The 20112-nt window shown below is 36.7% G+C and overlaps 1 protein-coding gene across 4 annotated transcripts in view; it reads left to right on the forward strand.

Moving 5' to 3' along the window:
* Positions 1-20112, forward strand: part of LOC141451837 (Ig-like and fibronectin type-III domain-containing protein 1) — a 286881-nt gene that overhangs the window by 132020 nt on the left and 134749 nt on the right. The window lies entirely within an intron of this gene.

Below are 20112 nucleotides of genomic sequence, written 5' to 3' on the forward strand. Positions count from 1 at the left end.
GTTAAAAACCACTAAACTTTAACCCTCCACATTTCATTAACTATTATCACTAAAACATAGCTATTTATATCAGTTATAAAGCTATCTATTCTCTACAATTTTGTAAAGAAAACATTGAATTCTAATGAATACGAAGAGAGATAGAGTAGTTTGAAATTTGGGGGAAGTTAAAAACCACTAAACTTTAACCTTCCATATTTCATTAACTATTATCACTAAAACATAGCTATTTATATCAGTTATAAAGCTATCTATTCTCTACAATGTGGCAAAGAAATCATTGAATTCTAATGAATACAAAGAGAGATATAAAGGTTTGTAATTTGGAGGAGGTTAAAAACCACTAAACTTTAACCTTCCATATTTCATTAACTATTATCACTAAAACATAGCTATTTATATTAGTTATAAAGCTATGTATTCTCTACAATTTGGCAAAGAAATCGTTGAATTCTAATGAATACTCAGAATGATATAAAGGTTTGAAATTTGGAGGAAGTTAAAAACCACTAAACTTTAACCTTCCATATTTCATTAACTATTATCACTAAAACATAGCTATTTATATCAGTTATAAAGCTATCTATGCTCTACAATTTGGCAAAGAAATCATTGAATTCTAATAAAAACAAAGAGAGATATATAAAGGTTTGAAATTTGGAAGCAGTTTTTTTTTTTTTTTTTTTTTTTTTTTTTTTTTTTTTTTTTTTTTTTTTTTGTCGGCGCATCGACGTCTATGGCCATTAGCGCCCACCACACATTTTCTCTTTTCTTAATCAATGGCCACTAGAGCTGGGATGGTACCTATTGGCCTATCGGGCTGCCACATACATATCTTGCATAGCAAGGTAAGGTGGAGCCTAGGCTATCGGATATCGCACCGCGCTCCCCTCTTACATCATCGATCTGGTCGACGAGGGGGAATGCGGTTTCGCCGATGGTACCATCCCTTAATTCATTACTCACATTTTACAAAACACACATTTTGCAAAACTCACATTTCGTCAAGAATCAATCAAAGTATTGTATTTGGGTTTAGCTTCATTTAGACAAATATACAATCATGTTGACTTATCCGCTTCAAGTGAATAGTCTATCGTAAGGAGGCTATTTCCGTAGAATCTAACTCGAGTGTGCAGTACTTTTAACAAATATTCCTGCACACTCTAAAAGTGACCTAATCCTAAATGAATTTAAACCTAAGGGGGGGTTGAAATACTTTTATAAATTTCTTTCAACCCCGGATTAAAAGCCTAAATCTAACATTCGTACCAACATTCTCGCAATAAATACACTTATACTGATAAAATCATGCATTCCAATAAATACATTCACGCCAATAAATACATTCATGCTAATAAATACATTCATGCTAATAAATACTTTCATGCCAATAAATACACTCACTCTATTAAACACAACATACTACTCAGTCATACAAGGGGAAAGTACTCGATATTCCTTTCCCCTTTAAAAGAACTAAACTAAGCTAACCTAATCTATACCTAAATTTTATTATAATAATTTATATTTTTCAAGAAATCAAATAGCCTCCTTACATAGGGAGAACCCTCTTGGAGAATTGCGCGCTGGTCATGTGGCAGTCCTGCTCTTTCTCTTTGGCTACGCAGTGCCTGACACCCTTCCAACACGTGCGACACTGTCAGCCTTTCTCGGCATCGTGGGCACCTCGGCCTTCTTTCGGCAATGAGGAGGTACCCATGTGTCACACGTGTATGTCCAATCCTTAGCCTCGTTAAAATTACCGATTCATGCCGCGGGTAGTTCTCGACTTTGGCATTTCGCACACATGGCTTAAATTCTTTAAGTTTTTCATCAATATTATCCCACTGACTTTGCCATTTTTTATTAATAATATTTTTCATATACATTTGTAAGTCAGTGGGTCGAACAAGGATGGTATGGTTAGTGGTTATAGAGGCTGCTTGTTTTGCAGCCTCGTCCGCCCTTTCGTTGCCAGTCACGCCAATATGGCCCGGCACCCAGGCGAATACCACCTTTCGACCATGTGCGCTTAACTCAGACAATAAATAGTATATTTTTATGACCATTGGGTCTGTCGAAAATCTATCCCGGAGAGCCATTATTGCACTTAGGGAGTCTGTTAATATTAATGCTTTGGTGCAATACTTTTCTTTGATGAACTCTATGGCCTGGCAAATAGCATACATTTCAGCCGTGTACACGGTTGCAAAATGCGGGAGTGTCCAACTGAGGGTGACTCCCTCCGTGTACAAAGCACTTCCAACTCCGTCGTTTACCTTCGATCCGTCTGTGAAGATCGGTCGGAAATCGTTATACAAGCTTAAAAGTTCAAGAAGTCTTTGCCTGTAAACGACGTGTGGTGTTTCTTCTTTCTTAAATATTGCCAGGTCCATGCGGACGCGTGCGGAAGGCAATGTCCAGGGTGGGGAAGGCGAGAAGCCCCAATCCATCACCGAACATAATTGTATTCCCTCCGCGTTTAAGAGCTCTTTGGCCCGAACTCCAAGTGGGCGCGTCCGCGAGCGTTGTCGACGGAATTCATCTTCATGTCGGCTCTCGAATATGTCGGAAAACAAGGGATTAAATCGTTTCCCCCATACTCCGGCTGTGTAGGTCAGGGTAAGCTGTTCTCTTCTTAGTTGAGGAGGCAGTATTCCCGACTCTACATAGAGGCTTTGTAAGGGACTGGTTCGGAAGGCGCCTGTAAACAATCTAATACCTTCATTATACACTCTGTCTAATAGCTTCAGGCGTGACTTACGCGCAGAACTGTAAACTGGGGCTCCATACTCAAGTTTAGAACGGGTGAGACATGTAAAAATACGTTTCAAAATTTCCTGCTCTGTGCCCCATTTGTAGCTTCCTAGAAATTTCAGGATATCGAGGGTTCTCCTTGCTTTTGTACATGTGTACTCAATATGTTGCTGCCAGGTTAACTTAGTGTCGAATACGAGGCCCAGGAAACGAATACTCTCTTTATATTGAATTTGTGTGCCATCCAAATACAGTGTTGGAGGTATATGCTCGTGTCTTAGACGGCAGAAGTGTAGGCACACTGTCTTAGTTTTAGAAAACTTGAATCCGTTTTTGGAAGCCTCTTCAGCCACTTTGTCTACTGCCTGTTGTAGGGAGTCTCTCATCTCTTCAAGGTCAGTTCCTGATAAATAGATCGCTAGATCGTCAACATATAACGAAACTTGGGTGAGATCCTCTACAACTTTGGCAAGACTATTTACCGCTATTGTGAACAATGTTACACTTAATACCGACCCCTGTGGTATTCCATTCTCTAAACTGTGTGAGTCCGAAAGGAACGACCCCAGACGGACTCGGAACCTTCGTGACTCTAAAAAGCCACGGAGGAATCTTGGCAATTTCCCTCTCAACCCCCATTCATGACACTTTTGCAGAATCGCATGTCTCCACGTTGTATCATAAGCCTTCTCGAGGTCAAAAAACACGGCCAGCACGTGCTCTCTACGCATAAATGCGTTTTGCACGTAGACCTCAAGGCGACTCACTTGGTCCAACGTGGAACGATATCTGCGGAAACCTGCTTGATGCTGGCTGTAAAGTCCTCTCGTTTCCAGCATATATACTAGTCTATAATTGATTATGGATTCGAGGGCCTTACTCAAGCAGGTGGTCAATGAAATGGGCCTATAATTCGAGGGATCACTGGGGTCTTTTCCTTCTTTAGGGATCGGTATAATTATTGCTTCCCGCCAACCATCAGGATATAGTCCAGTCTCCCATATGCTATTGTACAGTCCAAGAAGGCATTCCTTCCCAGTTAGGTTCATATTTCTTATCATAGCATATGGGATTCCATCCGCACCTGGGGATGTATCTTTACTTTTCTTTAGAGCATTTTCTAATTCTTGCATGGTCAGCGGTGCATTGTAAGATTCCTCAATAGCGGTTTCAAAGTCTAGTGGCTGTTGCTCCGCGTCACCTTTTCGCCTTAAGAATTCTGTAGAATAGTTTTGTGAACTAGACACCTTAGCAAAGTGTCTAGCCAAGATCTCGGATACTTCTTTTGGCTCGGTGACGACGACATCGTTATTTTTTAGTACTGGTATCGACGGGGTTCTGCGACCGCCAGAGAGGGCTCTTATCTTGTCCCACACCTCCTTCAATGTCGTTGATGTAGATATCTTTGACACATAGGAGGTGAGAGTTTGCTTTTTTGATTTCCTGATTAAACGCCTCTCTCTGGCTCTTAGTCTTTTAAATTGTATTAGATTTTCCTCCGTTGGATACCGTTTTAGTCTATTAAGGGCTCTCTTTTTTGCTACATTGGCTGCTTTGCATTCCGGGGTCCACCAGGGAACGGGGTTTCTTATGACTTTCCCACCTACCGAAGGTATTGTATCCCTGGCTGCTTGGGCCAGCGCCTTCCCAAAAGAAACAGCATCGAGGGTGGCATCCCCTGTTAGGGTAGGTGCCATCACACTTGCAGCATAAGCACGCCAATCTGCCCTTTTGATGTCGTATCTCCAGGGCGTTACAAAATTTGCCCTAGAGATGGAGCTCGACACTAATACTGGAAAGTGGTCGCTATGATACAGATCTTTTAGTGTGGTCCATTCTAAACGAACAGCTAAGGTGGGTGTTGCTACACTAAGATCAATAGCGCTGAAACCGCCTGATCGTGCATTGAAATGTGTAGCCTCACCACTGTTGAGGAGCGTCAAATTAGCATTGTCTAGAATCTCCTCAAGAGAGCTGCCCCGCGAATCGGTTCTAGCTGACCCCCACCAGATGTTATGGCAGTTGAAATCTCCCACCAGAAGCACCGGGGCGGGGAGTTGCAAGAGCAAACTCTCCAAGTCACTTCTCCGCCAGGATGAGTCCGGCAGGTAAATATTAGCTAAAGTGACTTGCAGTGGTGTTCTTAAGCGCACGGCTACAGCTTGAAGATGAGTTTGTAGCGGCAACCGCCTGCTAGAGATGCCATACCGTATGCATATAGCTACACCGCCATGCGCTCTCCCACCAGGGGCAGGTTGTACCTCTTTGCTATATATATTGTAACCGGGAATTTGAATAAGTTGCCCCGGGCGGATCTTTGTTTCTTGAAGGCACAACCCGAACGGACGGTATTCCGCCACCATTCGGCGTAACCCTTCCACATTATTCATAAATCCCCTCATGTTCCATTGCAGAATGGATTCACACATATTGTTTTGTATTTATTATTCCTGGCAGCAACCAAATAGTAATTATTAATTTTAATTTACGTACTAAATTATTGTTTGTAACTTCACAAATGATTATTTCTATATACATGTTTGATTAAAGTAAATAAGTTTATTGTAACTGAATTGAGAATTTCTAGTCTTTACTCGGTGGCACATTTTTCCCGAGGTTTGCCTTTAGGCCAGTTCTTTTTCCTACGTCTGGGAGGGTGATCAGATATGTTCCCACCCTCCGACTCTGAAGCGTCAATGTCCGTCCCCATTAGCTGCCATTGCTGCCTTGGAGATCGGGCATTTGGTTTGGGGGACGTTCCTCCCCCTTTATGTTTATTAAATTTTCCCCTTATATTTGTAGGATAAGGGGGTGGCATTATAAGCTTTGATCCTTTCCTCCTCGAAGAGCGTCTTTGTGGGCTTACCACTTTCCACTCTCCTTCGGAGGAGATCGCTTGCTTTAGGGGGGGCGGACCCCTTTGGAAGCAGTTAAAAACCACTAAACTTTAACCTTCCATATTTCATTAACTATTATCACTAAAACATAGCTATTTATATCAGTTATAAAGCTATCTATGCTCTACAATTTGGCAAAGAAATCATTGAATTCTAATAAAAACAAAGAGAGATATATAAAGGTTTGAAATTTGGAAGCAGTTAAAAACCACTACACTTTAACCTTCCATATTTCATTAACTATTATCACTAAAACATAGCTATTTATATCAGTTATAAAGCTATCTATGCTCTACAATTTGGCAAAGAAATCATTGAATTCTAATGAATACGAAGAGAGATACAATAGTTTGAAATTTGGGGGATGTTAAAAACCACTAAACTTTAACCTTCCATATTTCATTAACTATTATCACTAAAACATAGCTATTTATGTCAGGTATAAAGCTATCTATGCTCTACAATTTGGTAAAGAAATCATTGAATTCTAATGAATACGAAGAGAGATACAATAGTTTGAAATTTGGGGGATGTTAAAAACCACTAAACTTTAACCTTCCATATTTCATTAACTATTATCACTAAAACATAGCTATTTATATCAGTTATAAAGCTATCTATGCTCTACAATTTGGCAAAGAAATTATTGAATTCTAATAAAAACAAAGAGAGATATATAAAGGTTTGAAATTTGGAAGCAGTTAAAAACCACTAAACTTTAACCTTCCATATTTCATTAACTATTATCACTAAAACATAGCTATTCATGTAAGGTATAAAGCTATCTATGCTCTACAATTTTGTAAAGAAAACATTGAATTCTAATGAATACGAAGAGAGATACAGTAGTTTGAAATTTGGGGGAAGTTAAAAACCACTAAACTTTAACCTTCCATATTTCATTAACTATTATCACTAAAACATAGCTATTTATATCAGTTATAAAGCTATCTATGCTCTACAATTTGGCAAAGAAATCATTGAATTCTAATAAAAACAAAGAGAGATATATAAAGGTTTGAAATTTGGAAGAAGTTAAAAACCACTAAACTTTAACCTTCCATATTTCATTAACTATTATCACTAAAACATAGCTATTCATGTCAGGTATAAAGCTATCTATGCTCTACAATTTTGTAAAGAAAACATTGAATTCTAATGAATACGAAGAGAGATACAGTAGTTTGAAATTTGGGGGAAGTTAAAAACCACTAAACTTTAACCTTCCATATTTCATTAACTATTATCACTAAAACATAGCTATTTATATCAGTTATAAAGCTATCTATGCTCTACAATTTGGCAAAGAAATCATTGAATTCTAATAAAAACAAAGAGAGATATATAAAGGTTTGAAATTTGGAAGAAGTTAAAAACCACTACACTTCCACATCACAATAACTATTATCACTAAAACATAGCTATTTATATCAGTTATAAAGCTATCTATTCTCTACAATTTGGTAAAGAAATCATTGAATTCTAATGAATACGATGAGAGATACAATAGTTTGAAATTTGGGGGATGTTAAAAACCACTAAACTTTAACCTTCCATATCACAATAACTATTATCACTAAAACATAGCTATTTATATCAGTTATAAAGCTATCTATTCTCTACAATTTGGTAAAGAAATCATTGAATTCTAATGAATACGAAGAGAGATACAATAGTTTGAAATTTGGGGGATGTTAAAAACCACTTAACTTTAACCTTCCATATCACAATAACTATTATCACTAAAACATAGCTATTTATATCAGTTATAAAGCTATCTATTCTCTACAATTTGGTAAAGAAATCATTGAATTCTAATGAATACGAAGAGAGATACAATAGTTTGAAATTTGGGGGATGTTAAAAACCACTAAACTTTAACCCTCCACATTTCATTAACTATTATCACTAAAACATAGCTATTTATATCAGTTATAAAGCTATCTATTCTCTACAATTTGGTAAAGAAATCATTGAATTCTAATGAATACGAAGAGAGATACAATAGTTTGAAATTTGGGGGAAGTTAAAAACCACTAAACTTTAACCTTCCATATTTCATTAACTATTATCACTAAAACATAGCTATTTATATCAGTTATAAAGCTATCTATTCTCTACAATGTGGCAAAGAAATCATTGAATTCTAATGAATACAAAGAGAGATATAAAGGTTTGTAATTTGGAGGAGGTTAAAAACCACTAAACTTTAACCTTCCATATTTCATTAACTATTATCACTAAAACATAGCTATTTATATCAGTTATAAAGCTATCTATTCTCTACAATTTTGTAAAGAAAACATTGAATTCTAATGAATACGAAGAGAGATACAGTAGTTTGAAATTTGGGGGAAGTTAAAAACCACTAAACTTTAACCCTCCACATTTCATTAACTATTATCACTAAAACATAGCTATTTATATCAGTTATAAAGCTATCTATTCTCTACAATTTTGTAAAGAAAACATTGAATTCTAATGAATACGAAGAGAGATACAGTAGTTTGAAATTTGGGGGAAGTTAAAAACCACTAAACTTTAACCTTCCATATTTCATTAACTATTATCACTAAAACATAGCTATTTATATTAGTTATAAAGCTATCTATGCTCTACAATGTGGCAAAGAAATCATTGAATTCTAATGAATACAAAGAGAGATATAAAGGTTTGTAATTTGGAGGAGGTTAAAAACCACTAAACTTTAACCTTCCATATTTCATTAACTATTATCACTAAAACATAGCTATTTATATCAGTTATAAAGCTATCTATTCTCTACAATGTGGCAAAGAAATCATTGAATTCTAATGAATACAAAGAGAGATATAAAGGTTTGTAATTTGGAGGAGGTTAAAAACCACTAAACTTTAACCTTCCATATTTCATTAACTATTATCACTAAAACATAGCTATTTATATTAGTTATAAAGCTATGTATTCTCTACAATTTGGCAAAGAAATCGTTGAATTCTAATGAATACGAAGAGAGATACAGTAGTTTGAAATTTGGGGGAAGTTAAAAACCACTAAACTTTAACCCTCCACATTTCATTAACTATTATCACTAAAACATAGCTATTTATATCAGTTATAAAGCTATCTATTCTCTACAATTTTGTAAAGAAAACATTGAATTCTAATGAATACGAAGAGAGATACAGTAGTTTGAAATTTGGGGGAAGTTAAAAACCACTAAACTTTAACCTTCCATATTTCATTAACTATTATCACTAAAACATAGCTATTTATATCAGTTATAAAGCTATCTATTCTCTACAATGTGGCAAAGAAATCATTGAATTCTAATGAATACAAAGAGAGATATAAAGGTTTGTAATTTGGAGGAGGTTAAAAACCACTAAACTTTAACCTTCCATATTTCATTAACTATTATCACTAAAACATAGCTATTTATATTAGTTATAAAGCTATGTATTCTCTACAATTTGGCAAAGAAATCGTTGAATTCTAATGAATACTCAGAATGATATAAAGATTTGAAATTTGGAGGAAGTTAAAAACCACTAAACTTTAACCTTCCATATTTCATTAACTATTATCACTAAAACATAGCTATTTATATTAGTTATAAAGCTATCTTTTCTCTACAATTTGGCAAAGAAATCATTGAATTCTAATGAATACAAAGAGAGATATAAAGGTTTGTAATTTGGAGGAGGTTAAAAACCACTAAACTTTAACCTTCCATATTTCATTAACTATTATCACTAAAACATAGCTATTTATATTAGTTATAAAGCTATGTATTCTCTACAATTTGGCAAAGAAATCGTTGAATTCTAATGAATACTCAGAATGATATAAAGGTTTGAAATTTGGAGGAAGTTAAAAACCACTAAACTTTAACCTTCCATATTTCATTAACTATTATCACTAAAACATAGCTATTTATATTAGTTATAAAGCTATCTTTTCTCTACAATTTTGTAAAGAAATCAGTTTAATCTGAACCATAGGAAGGCTGATATAGAGGTTTTGAAATTTGAACCATTTACAGAACCTCTAAAATTTTTACTTTTAACTATTTTTACTAATACAAGGCTATTTATATTAGTTATAGACTTAACGTTTCTGTTGAATTCAATGTAGATTTTATTAAGCTTTTAATATTAGGAAGGGTGATTTAGTGTTTCATAATTTAATGAATTTAAAAAGCGCCAAAATTTAACCTTCTATTTAAAAATATTTATTTTAAAATTATGGTGATTCACCTTTCTTCTAAACTTTATCTCTATACATCTTTTTATTGTTTAATGATCTTTTTAGTTTTGCTTAATTATTGTAAATAACTACGTTAACAATTGTGAGTAACATCAAAATATTACCTTAAATATTCCTTTTATCTTTTTTACCGTAAATATTCCTTATATCCCTTTGGATATAGGCTTTTGAAATTATGGAGATTTACCTTTCTCCTGAAATTTATATTTGAATAACTTGCTTTGTGTTTTATCTTGCTTCTAAATTCACTATTATTTGGTTTTTTAATTGAACGTTCTTGTTTATTAGATTTCTGTGAATAGGGCCGGATGTGAAAAGTGATCTAATGTTCGGACTGAAAGCCAACTCATCAATGAAAAAGTGAATGGTGTGGGCGGAAGTCAGGTTACTCTTTAGCAGACTTTCGGGCGGAAGTTGACGTTCCGTGTGGCTTTTTAGATTAGTTGGTAACTTTCGTTTAAACTGTTTGTATTATATATACACGGAGAAATGACTTTGTTTTTTGAAACAAACGGTTATAGTTGACAACGATGGGGCGGTTCTGGGACTGGCTTTGAGCCTATGTGATGGTTTATGAGTATACGTTGTTTAAGAAAGGAATGAATACATTGATTAAATCCATCCCACTGATGGCTCGCTGGAGTTCCACTCTGGTACTGATGCCTCTATGCTCACTTATGTGCTTCTTGGAGCTCATGTTTTAGTAATGATGTAGGTTCATGTCTGAATTGGTCATTACTAGCTAGCCTTACTTTATGGGAGGTTATTGCTTCATGTCACTGTTACATATGATATCTTAACCTTAACAGAAGTTAATTTAACAAAATTCAAAACCAACTATTGTCCGGTAGTTGTTGTTGAAATGATGACTCCATAACTTAATTTCACCACGCTGTCTATTATTCTAAAGTATCAACTCTGGATGCGATATAAGAATATTATTATCGTTGATTGCGAGGATAACTAGAAATTTTACTGTTGACTATAGTTTTGGAGACGGCTCACTAGTAGCTGTGGAAACTAGTTGGAAAATCTTTGGAAAAGGACAATAATAGACCTTTCAGGCCTTAGGAAAGCGAGATAATGAAATAAAGTTTAAAATAAAATAACCTAAAATAAAGGAAAGAGTGGGGGGCGCCACCAACACTCAGAACACCAAATACTTTAGATGAACTAAATAATTTTATTTTACAATTAAAACAAGAACACCAAAAGATACAAAGACAGGTCTAGACCTAAAATATAGTTGATAGGACTTACAGTTCTTTTCATTTGTTTTACAATTACTGCCCAGACTGACTTATTCAACAATAATTTACACTGGCACCTGATCTAACACAAAACGAAAACAGAGTTCCCCATTTTGTGTTCTTCTTTAGGACACCCCGGACGGCTGGGACCCTGGCTATTAGGTCCTGGACCACGTGCTAACTGACGCTGAACTCTGCAGTGAAGTCAACGTGACAACCCCTGTGACAAGCCCCCGGGCAACTGGCTCGAAACTCCCAGGCACAAGCTGGAGCCCCCACTCCTTCCTCTTCGCCAGTTCTGCCAACTGTAGACAGGGCGGCGCGACCAGAGCAAACTGTCAAATTATAAGCGAGGGGGCCGCACATCTTTTCGAGAATCCAACACTAGTAATTTAGCGAGCAATAGTTATTTACAGTAACCATTAAATATTAATTAGTAAATTATTAATTTCTAAATTTAATTGCTACAAGTTTGATATCAATTAATTTTAACATTAAATTTTGAATCATATGTTTACTTTAGCCAAATCAGAGTTTCCAGTTCAATTTCGCGTTCCCCACGTATCAAATACTCCAATTTTATGATTACCAAAAAATTATTTTACGCACTAAACGTAAACACTTTTTTGTCGAAATGCTTTACAATTACTTTCTTACTTCTACTTTAAACGTCTTCGTAAAAAATATTTCAATGCTTACGAACATTGCATCACCCACTAAGTAATCTCCCTCATTAAGTCCAAAAAGTGTAGGATATAAAAGCAACTCGTATAAGTGGAAGCTAAAGTATCATGATTATTAATGCTATCGATGATTATCGATGATTTAACCTCTGAAAATGGATGAAGAAACAAAACTGATCTTTTGTAATGTATTCTTAGTGTGAAATTCTTAAGAAATTAGATTGATTTGAACGCAATACTTCACCTTGGCTGTGGTACGTAAAAAGCAAAAATCTAATAAAACAGCATCCCTCTAAATATGTAGTGAGATGTCTTAGCGGCTAGTAAGTGTACTTACCAGTTCCGGCGCGTAGACTGCCGACCGTTAGCCGGGGGGTGTGAGTTACATCGGCCCGCAGGTTTATAACATCTGGCAACTGGAAAATTGCACCATTAGTTCGCCATTAAAGCATTGATCTGGCTGACCCCGTAGTGGCTCCTAAAAAAAAGGATGTACAGGTTTTGGCCATTTCTACCTGGAGTATAAGAGCTTGGCTATCCATAACTATGCATACTGTAATACATGCTAGTTGAGGATTCTGTACTGGACCAGCTATTTATTTACATAACCTGTTCACCTGGAGGTTTCACCTTCTGCTTCCGCTATAGCACGCTATAGCAAGCAATATGGTTTGATGTTTTCTCCTTATTTCTTCAGTTACTTTGGCTGATTGTTCCAGAGTATTTGTAGGGTTCTCCAAGATAGCGAGAAAAAGGATAGCACTTTGGTACGAATAGCCTTGCGTAGAGATGGCGATGCACTTATGATGTCAGTGTTCCTTTCTGACAAATCGTACGTCATTGCAACATTTTTTTGTTTGTTTGGTTTTTTAATTGACGTTTCAAAATTTACTTCCTGACGTGTCAAAATTTACTTTCTGACGTTACAAAATTAACTTCCTGTTAAAAATTAGATTTATGAAGTGTTCTACGAGCACTTCTTGCTACTTCTTTCCCAATGTGTATAAGAGAACGTAACGAAAATATTATCTGCACAGGTGAGGCTGGCAGACAACAAGATCAGGTGTGCGGGTTGAATGGCCGGCTGCACCACAAAGATGGGTCCAGCACAGCCTCTTTGTTCTTTCAACTACACCGGATGTTCTCTGCACCACACTGTTGCTGACCAGTTCTCCCTCCGCGGACGGACAGAGACACTCCGTAGCGCCCTCTACTCACTTCATCATCTTCGGCTGCGGTCGAGGCCCTCCCTTCCCTACCCCAACCCCACCTCTTTCAAATATCCTCTTTGCGTCGATAAGCGAACTCTTGGCTGTATCTAAAGAAATAACCGCTTAATAAAAGGTTCAATCGCCCTGCTCTTATTTCTTCCTCTATTGGAACGGCCCAACTTCAGCAAACCGGCAGTTTCCTGGCCGATCACCTCTCCTTCTTTATTCAATGTTTTCCCCTCTCTTTCTTCCTTTCTCTTCTAAAATTAATTAAAAAATAAACTAAAATATCCAACATATGATGGTCTTTAAAAAATATACTGGTGGACAGGTCGCATTATGTTATCGATCCCAACTCCCAGGGCTACATTTGAATTATCTAATGTCTCATATTCTCCAGCATAACCGAATGAAAAATACGATTCGTTTCTTAAAAATTCTTCTTATGACAAACTCTGGTAGCAGCTAAATATTTTCCGCGATTTTTCATTTTTCACTTATGGCGGATTCAGAGAAGAGAGATACACACACACACAGTGAAACGGATATTTCCGGTGTAAATTAGCAGAATAAGCGGAAGTAATAATCGATGAGGCAGTGGGCCAGTATTGAAAAAATAGATCTCCAACTAACTGCAGTTCGGCAGGTCGTAGACCAATAATTTTTTTCACCTCACTTTGTAAAAAGTAAAAGTAAAGTAATTGGCCTATTTTTACTGGCAGGCTTTACGTCCAACTACCAAATTAGGTGTCTGTGGATGGAGGCAGTAACTAGCAAACATACTTTACTGTAAATTTCTTTTATTAACCATTAAATAAAATCCAAGGTTTAGACTAGAAATCGAATCCACTAAACCAACAATACATCGTAGCTTTGCGGGTCTAGCCTATAACCGCTCAGCTAATGGGGGCGCCTTACAAGATTAAAGCCATTAAATAAAATCCAAGGTTTAGACTAGGAATCGAACCCACTAACCAACAATACATCTTAGCTTTGCGGGTCTAGCCTATAACCGCTCAGCTAATGGGGCGCCTTAGAAAATTAAAACCATTAAATAAAATCCAAGACCTACAGACCGGGAATCGAACCCACTAAACCAACAATACACCTTAGCGTTGCGGGTCTATTCTCTTAACCGCTCGGCTATCGTGGCGCCTCCTTCACATTGTATTTTGGAAACAAATTGACTTCTTACTAACTTTATGCAGTTTGTAAAGCCGTACATATTTGACTTATTTTAACACTAGGCTGTAGAAAAAAAACTCCGTTTTACGAGTAAAGATCAGGAAAACATAATGAACAATTAAAATATAACTCCTGTTGGGGAATTTTCTCTTTTTTCTTTGGACTCGCCAAAAAACTGTAAAATTGAAGTTTTATTTGCTTACATTTTAGGGTCTGTAAGTTACTGTGAGTCTCTACATGCTCAGCATGTTCTTGGTCATTGGGCATTTCCTCGGAACCTTCCCTAAACTGGACTTTGCAGCGGATAAAGAAAGTTTAGTTCGATATCATCATTGAAATCAGAATGATGTGGTTAACTGACCGTAACAGATCGTACAAATAACAGCGATCAGTGAATAAGTGCGGCAAAAATTGAGGAAGATGTGAACAGCTCATTAGAGCGAGATAGCTCCGTTGTTCCGGAGGAAGTTGTCCTCGTCTGAAGAGATTACTACTGTGGAGGAATGGGTCGTCAGCCAGGGAACCCTTCACCGGAAGAAGGCAAAGAACTTCCAGGATGTTAGTTAGCACAGGGCGAGTTCTCTCTACTGGGGGGGGGGATCTCTTGAAGTCTACCCTCACCCCCCTCACCGATAGATTTTCCTATTTTCAACTGTGAAGGTGGGATAGAGGTCAACTTCTCTCCCCTGTAATGAGGGAGGGACTTGCCCCGCTTCCTGTTTGGAGAGACGCGGTGAAGTCTCAACCCTCCCTATTGGCCAGTCCTTATTTCCGAGCCAGTATGAGATACTCTCGAAGTCTAGGTCGATATAACTAAGGTAACTGGAGGCCACAACAATAAACGCGATCAATACTTTCAATAACCAATTACTCATTGTCTCTTTTTATAGAACATTTCGTAATAAAAGGGAAACGAACACTCTCATGACTTCCATTACCGGACATTACGTAATGAAAATTTCTTGGAACTGTGGGTAATAATCACTAAAAACTTCAAAATTTATTTTATTAAAATGACACCTTCCTCGAAACCATTTTTTTCTTCAAATTTGAAACTTTCCTTGAATCCCTATTAATATTATACAGGCACTGAGACGTACATTATACTTCAGTAGGGAAATTTACTGCTCCAATTCAAGGAGCGTTCAAGGAGTCCTTTAAGAGCATTGAATCAACTTGGGTAACGTTTCAAATAAGAGTTTCACATGGTTATTGTTAAGTTGGTGTATTTTCTGTCTTGCCTGCTTATGAACTAATAGTATTATAAATATTATATATAATACATCATACAGCTGAAGATGACTTAGTACCTAGGTCGAAAACTCGTCAAAATAAAACATCATGACTGAAATTGGCATTATTCTTTTCATCCTATTTGAGAATTATGTTGAGAAAAATTCGTGTGGGTCTTCACTTCCCTAAACTTCCTTAAAGTAGGTGAGAAAGTTACGAAGTCCCTTCATTATAAGGAATAGGACATTTCGAATTATAGGTAAGGTTTACAAGGTGTTTTGAACAAACATACAAACACTCACCCCCTTCAGAACAGATACCCAAACGCAGAAAATTCTATCTTTAAATAAAAGTAGGTCCCTCTAGGTATTTTAAACTTTACCCTAGGGATTCTTACTGCGGTCTAACTGCCCCAATTGTAATCCCCAATCATGGGTATGGGCAGTCCACTCACAACTTGGGCCGCTCTAGAACTAAATTGCTTGGCATTGCCCTTAAAAAGTTCATTGCGGTTGACTTCCTTCCCATACCCTCTAGGGATATCAGCACTTTTACACTAACTGCCCTAAAAGTGTGTCCCTTTTCCTCTACATAAGGTGGGAAACATGTGAAATGGACAAAAACTGCTGTCTAAGCCATCTGGTTGGGTGCTTTTGTAAACCACTAAGAGTACGGACCTAAAGTACTTTTCTTTTGCTCTTCGCAAACGGAAGTATTTCGTCCGTACAGATTTCCTGATGGAAGTTGTGAAAAACGAGAAGGCCAAAGAGAGGTGAAACTTTTTAGCTATTAAAATTCCATAAACGGGAAGTAATATTTTGGTGAAAGATTCCTTTGAGTTTTACAAGTTCCGTTGGTATTGCCTGTTTCTGAATGTTGACCGGCCGAGACGCATTCACGCCGCAGAGGAGTTCCTTAGTCTTTTTTAACGAATAAATGCGTAGAAGAAGACTGATTGATAGACTAAGACGAGGCAGAATTTTAATTGATTAAATTAAATTCCAAATTTAATCACATTTGGCGATTACATTTTTTAATTTATTCAAAATTTAAGAGATTAAATTTTTTATAACCCCAACTTTGCCAATGGTTAAACCAGGATCGGGCCAATGCACCTTCATTCTGTCTAGCTGTGGTGCCTCATCAATAAGGAACGTATTTTTATGTATTTAAAAATGCCAAATATTTAATTAAAATATGCATTTATTTTCGTCAATTATGTGGAAAATACGTGATTTTCTTAAAATATTTTCTGGAATATTTAAGTAAAATGGACATTTTTTTTTTATGAAAATGGATTTTTGGGGGGGGGCAAGTTATAATTATTTATACAAGAAAAGAACATTTTTACAATTTATAATAATTTATTAGGAACAAAATAATTTGTGTTTACAAGTTATAATGATTTATACAACAAAGAACATTTTTACTATTTATAAAAAGATGTGTTAAATTTTCAATTTTGAAAACTTCACTCTTCGAAATTGTTTGCAACCACATGAAATTTCAAATGTTGTAACGTAAAGTGACGACGATCTGGGCGTAAGATGGACTTGTAACGACTAAAAGATCGTTCAACATCTACAGATGTTATAGGTGCCTTGCTGAAAGAAGTTATCTCGTTGGTTGTAAAGGGTACACGATGTACTGAGGTGACTTCTGTTCCACTGATAATATCAGAAATCTGGCAGATGGTCTCCCACCCTTTGTTCTTGCTCAGTACTTCTACCAGTTTTGATCTGATCAGATCTCCCTTACTCCCAGGTATTCCTTCCACCTTTTCCATGACTTTTTTTAACGATGGACACGTTTTCTGTCAGTCGAACATTTTGGGACTCAAGTTGGGTAATGGCTTGTGCAAGAAATACGCAATTGTCAGAAATGTATGCAAGGTCGTTCCTTAAATTAGGTTTCTCGAATAAAGACTTGGCTGTATTTATCGCTACTGCTTCGTCTTCGAGATGTGAAAGGACATTCTTGATTTTATTGTAGTTTTCATAGTAATACTGAGCTGCTTCCAGCCAAGTACCCCATCTTGTCAATATTGGTTCTGGTGGAAGGCACAAGTCTGGATAGAGATCTTTTAGCATTTTAATGCGACTTGGTGCTTTTAAGAACACTTTTTTAACCGAGGAGATTAAGGAATCTACGTCACTGATAATATCTATGTACATATTTTGATTAAATATGTAGAAATATTTATTTATTTTAATCAAATATGTATAAATATGCGATAACATCCAAATATGTGGAAATATGTGAAATAAAAGTAGACTCAAACGGCTTAAAAAGTGTCAGTATGAATACTTCTAGTTGAAAAACGTCTGTAAATTGCCTAGAAAAAAATATGTAAATACATACGAATCCGTTCCCTACTCATCAACGTCAATAGTAGCTACTTTTCTGTAACTCTGCATCTTCATTCATTCGAGTGCTGTTCATAAGCTGATCCATACGAATCGTATGGTTTCAGAAAAGTAGCTACTATTGACGTTGATAAGGCACCACAGCTAGGGTAGAATGAAGGTGCATTGGCCCGATTCTGGTTCAACCATTGGCAAAGTTGTGGTTTAATCACTTAAATTTTGAATAAATTAAAAAAATCAATTGTAGAAAGCGGTTGGAGAATTAAGAAAAACTTTTTGAAATATCTTCTCTTTCTAACTATATTGTTCCCTGTCTATTCCCAAAGATCCTCTCTCCAAAAAATTGTTGTGAGGTTGACTTCCTTTGCCTCAAAATCTCAATATATTGTTGAGGAGTATGGGTTGACGATGATCGCTAGTTCTTTGGAATAAGTTTTGAAGACTTCTCTATTGTCTTGTTGATCATTCTTATTGGTGACTGTATCATAGTGTTTCAATAGGATAAAAAAAAATAATTGCCATTTCAGTCGTGATATTTTTATTCTGCCGAGCTTTCGACCTAGGGACTAGGTAAATTAGCTCTGAAGATGGACCCTAGTCCCTAGGTCGAAAGCTCGGCAGAATAATTGTAACACGACTGAAATGGCAATTATTTTTTTTTATCCTATTCTCTATTGACGTATCGCTGGAAGTAATTGTTTGGTGGGGTCAAGATTTTTTTCATTGGAATCTGTAAAACAAATAGCCATAATGGATAGTTCATTGGAGGAGTAACAAGTAAATACTTTTAAGTTGCAAAGTGTTAACCCAGTTGTTGCTTAATTAATATTTAAATGTATTGGGGGTCTTATCTTTGATTTTTTTTGGGGGGGGGGATCGTGGTCTTGGTTTGGGGTAGAAGGGAATTAATAGCCAATTAGATTTACATATTTATAGCGGTAGCCTTAAAGTGGTCTTATTTATAGCCAAGTGGTTCCTGTATCGCTAGTTTTTAGAAGAACAAGTGATATACCCAAGGAAAGATTTATATAGCGCCGACAATAAAAGTAAATAATTTGGGGCACCGGTTTTTTTTATTTTATTACATCTGACATAAATTGGTCCAGCAACACTGGAGGAGAATAAAAGTTCAGTCGACTTAGGCTGGAAGGAGAGAGAAGAGCCAACTCCAGGCTGCTCTCTGCTGGAACACTATGCCTGGAGTCTTCTGAAAAGAGAAGATTTGTAGACTCCCTACAGTTTCCTTTTTTTCCTTTCCTGCTTTCTTACCCTTGGCGCTCGCTGTATCCCCCACTTTCCTGTAATCTATAAATTTTCCCCACCTACACACTGCGAGCTTGTGTTCAGCTTTGCTGCTTTCTTCTTTCTGCTATGTGATGTTTCTTCCGTAATAGCCAGCCAGGCCAAGGTGGCTGAAGAAGGCCCTACACAGTAGAGCCATGTTTCCATTGCTGCCTGCCACCCCAAACAATTCTAGGCCATAAACCAAGAACTAGGCTTTTGTTTTTCCACCTCTTTAACTGCTAAATATTTATCTTCCGGTGGCTCCTTCCAAAAAGTTTCTACGGCCCCTTTGCGCTGGATCCATCACAGTCTAGTAGCTTAGGCTTTCACCCCCCCCCCCCAATACGTTACTCCCTTTTGTTTTATCCAATTAAATTACTGCCACCAATGGAAGCGGCTGGACTTAATTATTTTGAATTCAATTTACTTTCTTTTCTTTTTGTGATTCGAAGGAATTTGATTCTTTGAGGGAAGACAAAGGACTTAATCCTTGCTGTTTAGCCCTAAAGCCCTTGATCCAGTTCCGCCAGTCCTCTCTGTACAATACAGTAACCCTGCAAGGACGGTAGCCTACTTGTTTTCCTCCAATTTGCAGTCGCCAGTTTTGGGGAATACCAATTCCCTCATTACTCCCTACAGCACATCACTTACCGTCCTAGCTAAACGCTTAGGTCCTTTGGTGCAAAACCCATAACCCTTGCATTTCTTCTCTTCTGGATCAGAGTTGATTTCCTATCCTAGATTGTAATTTTCGCAATTGCATCAGAAGAAAGAGTAGAGGTAAAACAGAATGAAGAAAAACAGTTTTAAATCAATAATCTGAACATGTTCAGACAAGTCGATATGATGACGTCACCAACGTGGAGTTTTGTTTTCATCCACAAAATAAGATATTGCCGGTTTACAGCAATCACAATTACCTTTTCACAATACTAAACTCGAGTGAACAAAGAAACGTAAAGTACCAGTAAACGCTGGTAAATTACATAATTTAC

Source organism: Rhodnius prolixus, unplaced genomic scaffold (assembly GCF_049639745.1).
Source record: "Rhodnius prolixus isolate KJV_2025 unplaced genomic scaffold, Rpr scaffold_14, whole genome shotgun sequence".
Classification (NCBI taxonomy): Eukaryota; Metazoa; Arthropoda; class Insecta; order Hemiptera; family Reduviidae; genus Rhodnius; species Rhodnius prolixus.